This window comes from Otolemur garnettii, unplaced genomic scaffold (assembly GCF_000181295.1).
Source record: "Otolemur garnettii isolate 467f Iridium unplaced genomic scaffold, OtoGar3 scaffold00065, whole genome shotgun sequence".
NCBI classification, from domain to species: Eukaryota; Metazoa; Chordata; class Mammalia; order Primates; family Galagidae; genus Otolemur; species Otolemur garnettii.
In genome coordinates, this window is record NW_003852460.1 from 1,874,804 (window position 1) to 1,884,054 (window position 9,251).

Consider the following 9,251-nt stretch of genomic DNA (forward strand, 5'->3'; position numbering starts at 1 on the left):
TCTGCATATGTGTGTATATAAGCTTTTATGCATAGCTGTGTATCTCTGAGTGTGTATGCACTTTGTAATACATGTATGTCTATACATTTTTATACATGTGGATATATATACACATACACCCTTTTATATACACATACGTACATACCTTTACATATGTGTATATACAAGTTTATGTGTAGGAATTTATCTTCATATATATATTCCTACCTTTCCATATGTATATTCCTACCTTTCCATATACATATTTTTATACATGTGTATATATATACACATACACCCTTTTATATACACATACGTACATACCTTTACATATGTGTATATACAAGTTTATGTGTAGGAATTTATCTTCATATGTATATTCCTACCTTTCCATATGTATATATGCACATGTAAAAGTTTATATATACCTTTATATATATATATATACCTTTATATGAGTATAGGTTTATATATACATAAATGAATGGATTTACGTATACTTTATGTGCATATGTAAATATATACACCTTTTTTTTTGCAGTTTTTGGCCGGGGCTGGGTTTGAACCCACCACCTCCGGCATATGGGGCCAGCACCCTACTTCTTTGAGCCACAGGCACCGCCCTATATACACCTTTCTATATGCTTATGTATATATCTTTATTTCTATCTTTTTTTTTATGTATCTACCTATATGGCTTTATATAAGTATATTACTTTAAATATGTATGTATATAGTTATATATGTATATACCTTTAAATATACATTTGTACATATGTTTATATGTACATAAATGTCTATATGTATCTAAATACATATACATACATACATAAATGTCTATATGTATATAAATGTCTTTATATATGTATATAGATACCTTCTTATATGTAGATACAAAACTTTATATAAGTATTATGTCTTCATTTATGTATATACATTCTATGTGTTTATGTGCTGGGGTTCTGCCCGAGAGGCAGCATCCTTTAAGATTTATGTAACTGGTGGTCAAGAAAAGTAATGTTAAAACTGTTGAGATATGGCTCAGCTCCCGTAGCACGGTGGTTATGTCGCCAGCCACATACACCAAGGGTGCCTGGTTCAAACCCAGCCTGGGCCTCCTAAATAACAATGACAACTGCAACAAGAAATGGCCAGGTGTTGTGGCAGGTGCCATTAGTCCTAGCTACTTGGGAGGCTGAGGCGAGAGAATTGCTTAAGCCCAAGAGTTTGAGATTACTGTAAGCTGTGACGCCATGGCACTCTACTGAGGGTGACCTAGTAAGACTCTGCCTTAAAAAAAATGATCATTAAGAAAATAGCTAGTTCTTAATAGGGAGAAACAGAGAGACAACATTCACAATTGGGATTCTGTGTGGAGCGTCCTTCTGACACAAGGAATTCTGCACGGGGGTGGCTGACGGCAGCTGGAGAGTGAATCTATATTAATTTGCAGCTGTTGCGGAAGATATCTGTCCCATAAGGGCAAAGTGCCTTTCATAGCTGCAGCTCAGTCTTGGAGTGAGTTTTCCCCACAGAGGAGATGGAGATTAGGTGGGGCTACCTTGGTGAAGTCCTGGAGCTGCTCTCTGTGGCCCTCCTTTGTATAGCTTGTGGCCTTTCTCAATGAGACAGACAACTTTGGACACCCCTCAAGTCTGCTTCTCTGTCTTACAGGAGGAGGTGGCGGAGGTGGCGGAGGCTATCCCAATTATGACAGCTCCGGCAGCACGTATGGTATGCCCAAATTGGGGCATGCAGTGGTGGGTGGCAAGGTGGGAGGGTGGCATTTCTGGGGCTGCCTTACATTCTGGTTCATGCCTGGTACCTGTGGTATCCCCTGACCAGGGCTTTCTTTGCTCATATCTGTTCTGCTGAGAACCTGTCTGAGGTGGGTTGCCGTATTTCTATTCCCTGGTAGGTCAGGTCTAGCTACCTGCACACACACATGCCCAAACAAAAACACACACACACACACACACTCCTCTCTGTTTAGGTAGAAAAAATCAGAGTAAAAAACCACAAGACTAATTAGTGGGAGACCCCCCAACACATTGGAAATTTCTCAGGGAGAGCAGTTCCTTTACTTCAAATGGAACACAGCTTACCATGGCAATCATGCCCAGAAACAAAGCACCGTTCCACGGGACCCATGAACAAATGCTTCACTTGGTTGAGATATTTTGTAAAGAGAACCAGGGGACCTTGAAACCCTCAGATATCCTCCCATTCTGAAATTCCCTTTCCTTGACAGCACAGTTGTCATTGGTGAGAGAAAAAAACAAAACAAAACAAAGAAAAAAACAGCCGAACACACACTATGGTGTAATTTTAAACCCTTATCTTTGTTGTAACATCTGCCTTTCGTTAAGACTTTTGACCACCTTCAGTAAGTTGAGTAACTCTCTTTTCGGTTAAAATGAATACAATAGGACCTCTGTAAGTTGACCACCCAAGGGACTGTAACAAGCTGATCAATACACAGAGGGTCACCATAAGGAACTAGACCTGCTGTGCTGATAGGTACGTGTGGTGCGTGTCCCATCTATGAAAATTAGGTCAACATAAGGAGGTGGTCAGTGCGGGGAGGTGGGCAGCTACCAAGGGTCTTCTGCATTTGCCCAGAGCAAGAATTTGTTTTCTTGCCTGTGGTCCCATTAGTTTTGGCACCTCTGATGCAGGAGTCATTATGAGCTTGGTTTTACAAAATAACAGCACAGCTGCCCACTTGCCCAGAACGCCTTCCCTGCAAAGCAGACAAGCTTCAAGGAGGAAGTCAGCAGTTACCTGCAGTCAAGAACCCTCCATCCGCTTAAACTCAAGGCTCTGTGCTTTGTTTCCACCATCTACTGGCTGAAAAATTGAGGCAGAGAGCAAATCGGATATTATTTTACAGAAATCCACGTGGAGTGCCTTATTGTGAGAGGTCCTGCCATCCCCACAGCCTGGCAATGAGGGGATTTTTGCCCCATTCAGGATTCTCTGAAAAGTCTTCCTTGGTGAGGAGCCTTCCAGGAGCATGTTTTTTTTTTTTTTTCTTTGCTATATTTTTTACAAGGAAATGACTCACTTGGTGGTGTTCTTGGAATCCCAGATAAGTCGCCTGTTTTCTCAGAAAACTATATTTGCCCTGCTGTTTTCAGAAGCAGGGCCAGGGGGCTTTGTCAGGCTCCCTCGGATGGACCAAAGGTCACCAACACAGCTGTGTTTGTTGGTGAGCTCAGAAACAAGTGTAAATGGTGTGCGTGCAGAACTCATGTGGGTCTCAGGAACTGCAGCCCAGTTTAGGGTGGGGCATTTCTTCCAGTTGGCCTTCCATTCTGCTCCTAGTGGGGCCCCTGTCCGCTGCCCTGTGCTGGGCGAGGCCGAGTGAGTCTTCAGATCAGCCCTGGGGTGCTGGGCAGACCAAAGCAAGGCGAGGTGCTCTGAGTCACCCAGCTCCTCCCTGAGCATGGCCAAACACGTTTGGCACGTTCTTGTTCCATTAAGGGCGTCCACTGGGGATGGCTCATCCAGCTGGGCAGGGCAGGCTGGGCTGCAAGTCTCTTGAAAGTGGTTTCTCCTCTCTCCTTGGTGTGCAGACACTGTCTTCTCTCTGTGTCCTCACGGGGTCATCCCTCTGTGTCTCTGTCCTTATCTTCCCCAAAGGACACCTGTCCTGGTGGGTCAGGGCCCACCCCGGTGAACTCATTTTACTTTAATCACCTCCGCAAAGACCCGTCTCCAAATACAGCTACAGTCTGAGGTGCTGGGGGTCAGGCCTTCAACTTAGGAATTTTGGGGAGGGCACAGTTCAGCCCATAACCCCCACTGAGTGCACTTGAGAGTTATTTCATGAAATGATTCCTTCATTTTTAAATAATACCCACATAAATCTTTGCCCACCTTTTTTTTTAACCTCTCGTTTGTTTTTTGCGTTTACAAATCAGTCTGTAAAAATTACTCTTGGGCGGCACCTGTGGCTCAAAGGAGTAGGGCGCCAGCCCTGTATACCAGAGGTGGTGGGTTCAAACCCAGCCCCAGACAAAAACTGCAAAAAAAAAAGCTTTTAAGAAACCAGAAAGGGGTAGCACATGTAGGTCAGTACGTAGGGTACCAGCCACATATACTGAGGCTGGAGGGTTCAACCCTGGCCCAGGCCAGCTAAAACAACTATGACAACTGCAACAAAAAACTAGCCAGCATTGTGGTGGGCACCTGTAGTCCCAGCTACTTGGAAGGCTAAGGCAAGAGAATCACTTAAGCCCAAGCGTTTGAGGTTGCTGTGAGCTGTGATGCCACAGCACTCTATTGAGGGCAACAGAGTGAGACTCTGTCTCAAGAAAATAAAAAAGACCCAGAAAGGAAGCATAGAGATATCCCTCTTGGGTCTTATAAGCTGGAAACACCCCTTTATTGCTTGTGTGTCTGTATAATTCTGTTTTTCTACCAGCACTGGCTGGGGTTTTCTTTCTGGTTTTAAAGAAAATGTGTTTGTACATGTAAGCCAGCCTCCCAGCTGTACACGGTCCTCAGGAGGCAGGAGAACAGTCTGTCGGGGCAGATGACACCTGTGTCCCCTCCCTGGCATGAGGAAGCCCATTTGGAACCTCTGCGGCCAGAAAGAGCGTCTTCCTTCAGCTGTACGGAGCTGCCCTCCTGTGTGAGATTAGACAGACTTCCCCAGCGAGGTTTCAAAAGTTTGTTCATCGCCTCTTTTCTGTTCTGCAGGAAGAGGGGGCGGCTCTCGACCCAACCCTCCTTACAGACAAACTTATGGTAAAGGATTTATGTCTCCCAGGCTGTGTGAGGAAGGCCCCCTTCCTCAGAGCACCAGCGGGCTGTCTGAGTGCTGTGCAGAGGGAGGCTGATGCTTTCGGCTGGCTCCCGGGAACTCACGCGCTACCTGGCTCCCTAATTTGCGTCTTCATCCATCACCAACGCTGGCGGGGAATGTTTTGTATGCTGTGCAGCCTTAGTTTCTGGAAAGGAACTAACTAATACAGGACAAGTGTTACTGTGTGTGTGTACACACATGTGTGCATGCATGTGTGAATATGTGCGTGCACACAGGTGTGTGTACATGTTGTATGTGTGATGTGTGCACAGGTGCACGTGGGCTTTGCATAATTGTCTGTGTGCACGGGCAGGGTTATCTGTGTGCATGTGTGTATATTACCTAAGCCTGAGATTTAAGCTGTCCTCCTCTTCCCTTTACTCTCCTGTCCCCCAAGCCCCAGCAGACATGTTGCACCCTCCTCCTTCCTTGCTCTGGCTGCCTGTCCCTTCTTCCCCAATGAGAATGCAAATCCCTTGCAGATAAGCGTTTCTGTGTGCAGCGCTCACGGTTGCGTCCTCAATATTGCCTAGCAATAGAAGGTCCTCGACAAGTTCTGCTGAATAAACTCACGAATGTTTCCTCCTACCCTTACAGGTGGAGACGAACATTCAACTTACGGCAACCCACAAGGTAAGTGATGGACTCGGCCACCCATCATTAATTAAGAGCTGCTGGTGTATGCTCTGTGTGTAGGGCCCACCAAGACTCAGGGAGACCAGCTTTAAGAGCAGATCATCTGGGAGGGAGATGAACACGGGGACAGACCAGCTCAATTAAACTCCAGGCAGGGGAGGCAGAGAGAAGAGGTCAGCGTGGACATCCATTTGGTAGTAAGAATTGATTGCACTTGTATAGATTTGTACAGGATGGGAAAGAGGACAGAGGTGTGTATCAGTCAGCTATGCTGCGTAACAAAAGTCATCAAAACATAGCTGCCAGGAGCAACAACAATTTATTGTGATGACAATTATTTGAGTCATCAACTTTGGGCTCAGTAATCCATTCTCATCGTCTCTGAGTTCCCGTCCTCATCTGGGGTCAGCTGCAGGTGTGGCCAGCTGTATTGCCTATGTTGGCTGTGTCTCCTCATGTATCTGGGGCATCAGATAGAGCTGCTCATTTGAGGTACATGTGGGTTCCCATGTTGCTTCAAGAGGCCAGGGCAGGTTTGGTCACATAATAGCCAGACTGGATACCAAAGAAAGAAAATCAGGATGCCCACCAGGCTTAGAACAGGTGAAGCTGCACTTTCGCCACATTGTTTTGGCCAAAGCTTCTGAGATTCAGAGGATGATGACATGGACCCCACCACTTCATAGAAAATGGTACCAAGTTACATTGCAGAGTGGGTGGACACAGGGGGGAAGAATGGATGGCAACCTCCCTCAGGAGGTGGAGTGAGGTGGCATTGTCAGACATAAAATATATTCTTGCTGTCTGACAGTGCTCTTCCAGCCAACATGGCAGTGTCATTCATGGTGAGGCCACATATCCACCACCTATGCCACCCCAGGCATATCAGCCCTTTCTGACATAAGGCAGCCATGGGTGGTTATTTCAAGTGGGAACAATCATTTCACTTCTTTTTTTTTTTTTTCAGTTTTGTCATGTCAGTCCCCTTCCTTGGTTCTTTTCACAAGGAAACAAATCTTTATAGTAAGGTTGCCTTTGAAACTTCAATGATACATCAGGTCAGGTGTGCCGTTGTATCTCAAGCTACAGCAGATCACTGAAAGCAGATCTATCAGGCACTTTTATTTGTTGAAAATAGACATAATTGGCTCAGTGTCTGTGGCTCAAGTGGCTAAGGCACCAGCCACATATACCTAAGGTGGCAGGTTCGAATCCAGCCCGGACCCGCCAAACAACGACGGCTGCAACCAAAAATAGCTGGGCATTGTGGCGGGCACCTGTAGTCCCAGCTACTTGGGAGGCGGAGGCAGGAGACTCGCTTGAGTCCAGGAGTTGGAGGTTGCTGTGAGCTGTGATGCCATGGCACTCTACCCAGGGTGACAGCTTGAGGCTCTGTCTCAAAAAAAAAGAAAGAAAGAAAAGAAAATAGACATAATTTTTGGGCGGTGCCTGTGACTCAAAGGAGTAGGGCGCTGGCCCCATATACCGGAGGTGGTGGCTTCAAACCCAGCCCCAGTCAAAAAGTAGAAATATATATAATTTTTTTTTTTTTGCATAAGAAAGTGTTTTATGTATAAAAGGGTACAAACCAATCCAATTCAACAAACAGGCAAAATACCAAGTTTCTCCTCTATGCAAAGCCTCATGTGTTGTGAAAGATGAGACTGGGTAGGACGTGGTTAATAAGCCTGGCATTTTGTGAAACCAAAATCATTTTCTAAGGATTCCTCTTCATGATTTGCTGGTTTGCTTCCCACTGGACATGAGAGTGGGCGGGGAATGCTAGAGAAGTTATTTAAAACAAATAATTTACCGTAGGGTATGTTTTTTCTCAGATGACCTTGTTTTCTTTCAACTCTTTCAGGGAACACGGTAGCAAAAATCGTATCCCCTATCGTGTCTGTGGTGGTGGTGACCTTGGTGGGGGCGGCGGCCACCTATTTAAACAAGAGGAGAAATTGCTTCCGGAACAGTGGTGAGTTTCATTCAAATCATTTTTTTTCTAGTAATAAAACGTGATTTTTTTAAAAAAAAATAAATGCTTTCTGGTGTCTTTCTCTAGCTTTGCTATTTCTGGTTAATTCCAATACTTTGCTTAACGGAGTGATTTAAAGTTGGGATTTTAACGTGGACTCAAAGAAAATTGGGAGAAACCAGTCTAACAGTTTTAAGGAAGAACGCTTCTTTTGACTTATTGTTTTGAACCATTTTTTTCTGATCTGCAAGATTTGTATTGACTTCCAAGGTTCTTAAACGACTAACATAGAGTAAAATATTGATAAACATTCAGCTATCCCAATATAGTTCTCTTTGGCTTTGTTTTAGGGAAATGTTAAACCACAGGTGAACCAGGAAAAATAACTAGGTTGAACATGAAAATTTTGCACAGTCCTCACTCCTAAAGAAACCTACAAAAGCACTTAAGTTATAAGCTTTTCTCTGAATTCAGATCCAGACCCTGGAGAGAAAGGGCTTCTGATTCAATGTTGAGTCCTGACTCCTGGGTTGGGGCAAAGAGCCCCCTCAAGACACAGTTATCAGAGGACAGAGAAGGATGCTTCACTGAGAAACAGTGATGCAAATTTTTATCTCAGGGTTCCTGGAAGCTTGGTCCTCAGACCACCCGTGTTAGAATCTGTCTGGGGTTTGCAGGGAGTGGGGAGGCCTCTGCCCCACACTTCTTGAGGATTTGTGTTTGAAGTCAAAATCCTGAAACCTGCCCATGACGCCCTCTGCTGGCCAACGGTGGTACTACTCAGTGTCCTTTTGGGGTGAGTGTATACAACACCCCACCCTGAGAGTTTTTTGGGGGGGAGGAATTGAACGGCTAAGCAATAGCCTTATTGCCCTATTAAGAGACACCATGTTTTAACCTCCTTGGCATTTTTGGCAGCAATGTGTAAACATGTATTAAAAGGGCTGAAATTGAGGGATACACACACACACTAATGTCCCCCCCCCCCACCGCCCCAGCCAGGACAAAATGTGAGACTATGGTGGTAGCAGGGAATAGCACATCAACAACCTCAGTAACCAAAACTAGTAATATATTAGCATATTTTTTTTTTTAAATCAGATTGGCAAACCACAGTCTGCAGGGCAGCTATGTGTTGGTATAAATAAAGTTTTATTGGAATGGGGGCCAGTTGAGCTTCCAAAACAGCTGGGGTTTCTAACATATGGACCATGCCCTCTTTGTTTATCTGATGTGGAAGAACTTTTCAGTTAAAGTTGTATAGTGTCTTGAAGCTCTTTTGTGCCCTGTGGGTACATGAAAAATATTCTGTATGTCTCCTCCATTATAACTCAGGGCTAGCCTCACTAAATGTTCCCAAGCTTTGAGTGTATTGTCACTTCCCTGTAAGTTCCTGGGCTCAGAGGAAAGGAAGATGCCAACAGGGTGATGTACCCTTGGAGGCACACTGGAAAACGACCTTGGTGTGCACCCTGGCTCTACAGCACCTTGCCGACTGCAAAACTTATACACCATCTAGGAAATATGTGCATAGCAACTGCAGGCAGGGCTTGGCACCTAGAGGGGTCAGGGTCCTAGGATTGTGCTGATGGACTCCAGCTGTCTGTCCTCCAGCTCACGCTAGGTCAGAAATGTTATATTTTTCCTAAGGGCTATGCGTGCTGCCCTGGCCACATCTGTACAGATGTGCTGTACACAACCTGGGGAACCATATCACTGGTGCTGAAGCTTGTCCACCTTCCTGGGAAAGAGATATGGAAACAGAGGAGCTATGTAAATAGCAGCAAACATTTGTCACTTAAAGTGGACATTTGAGCATTACGATTTACTTTTAGTTTGTAGAATGTA

At 44.9% G+C, this 9,251-nt stretch overlaps 1 long non-coding RNA gene across 2 annotated transcripts in view; it reads left to right on the forward strand.

Moving 5' to 3' along the window:
• Positions 1–9,251, forward strand: part of LOC111726429 — a 13,796-nt gene that overhangs the window by 1,941 nt on the left and 2,604 nt on the right. For both annotated transcript variants that reach the window (XR_002774199.1, XR_002774200.1), the window contains exons 2-5: positions 1,654–1,713; positions 4,687–4,734; positions 5,390–5,425; positions 7,293–7,403. This is a non-coding gene — a long non-coding RNA (uncharacterized LOC111726429). The remainder of the gene's footprint in view (positions 1–1,653; positions 1,714–4,686; positions 4,735–5,389; positions 5,426–7,292; positions 7,404–9,251) is intronic.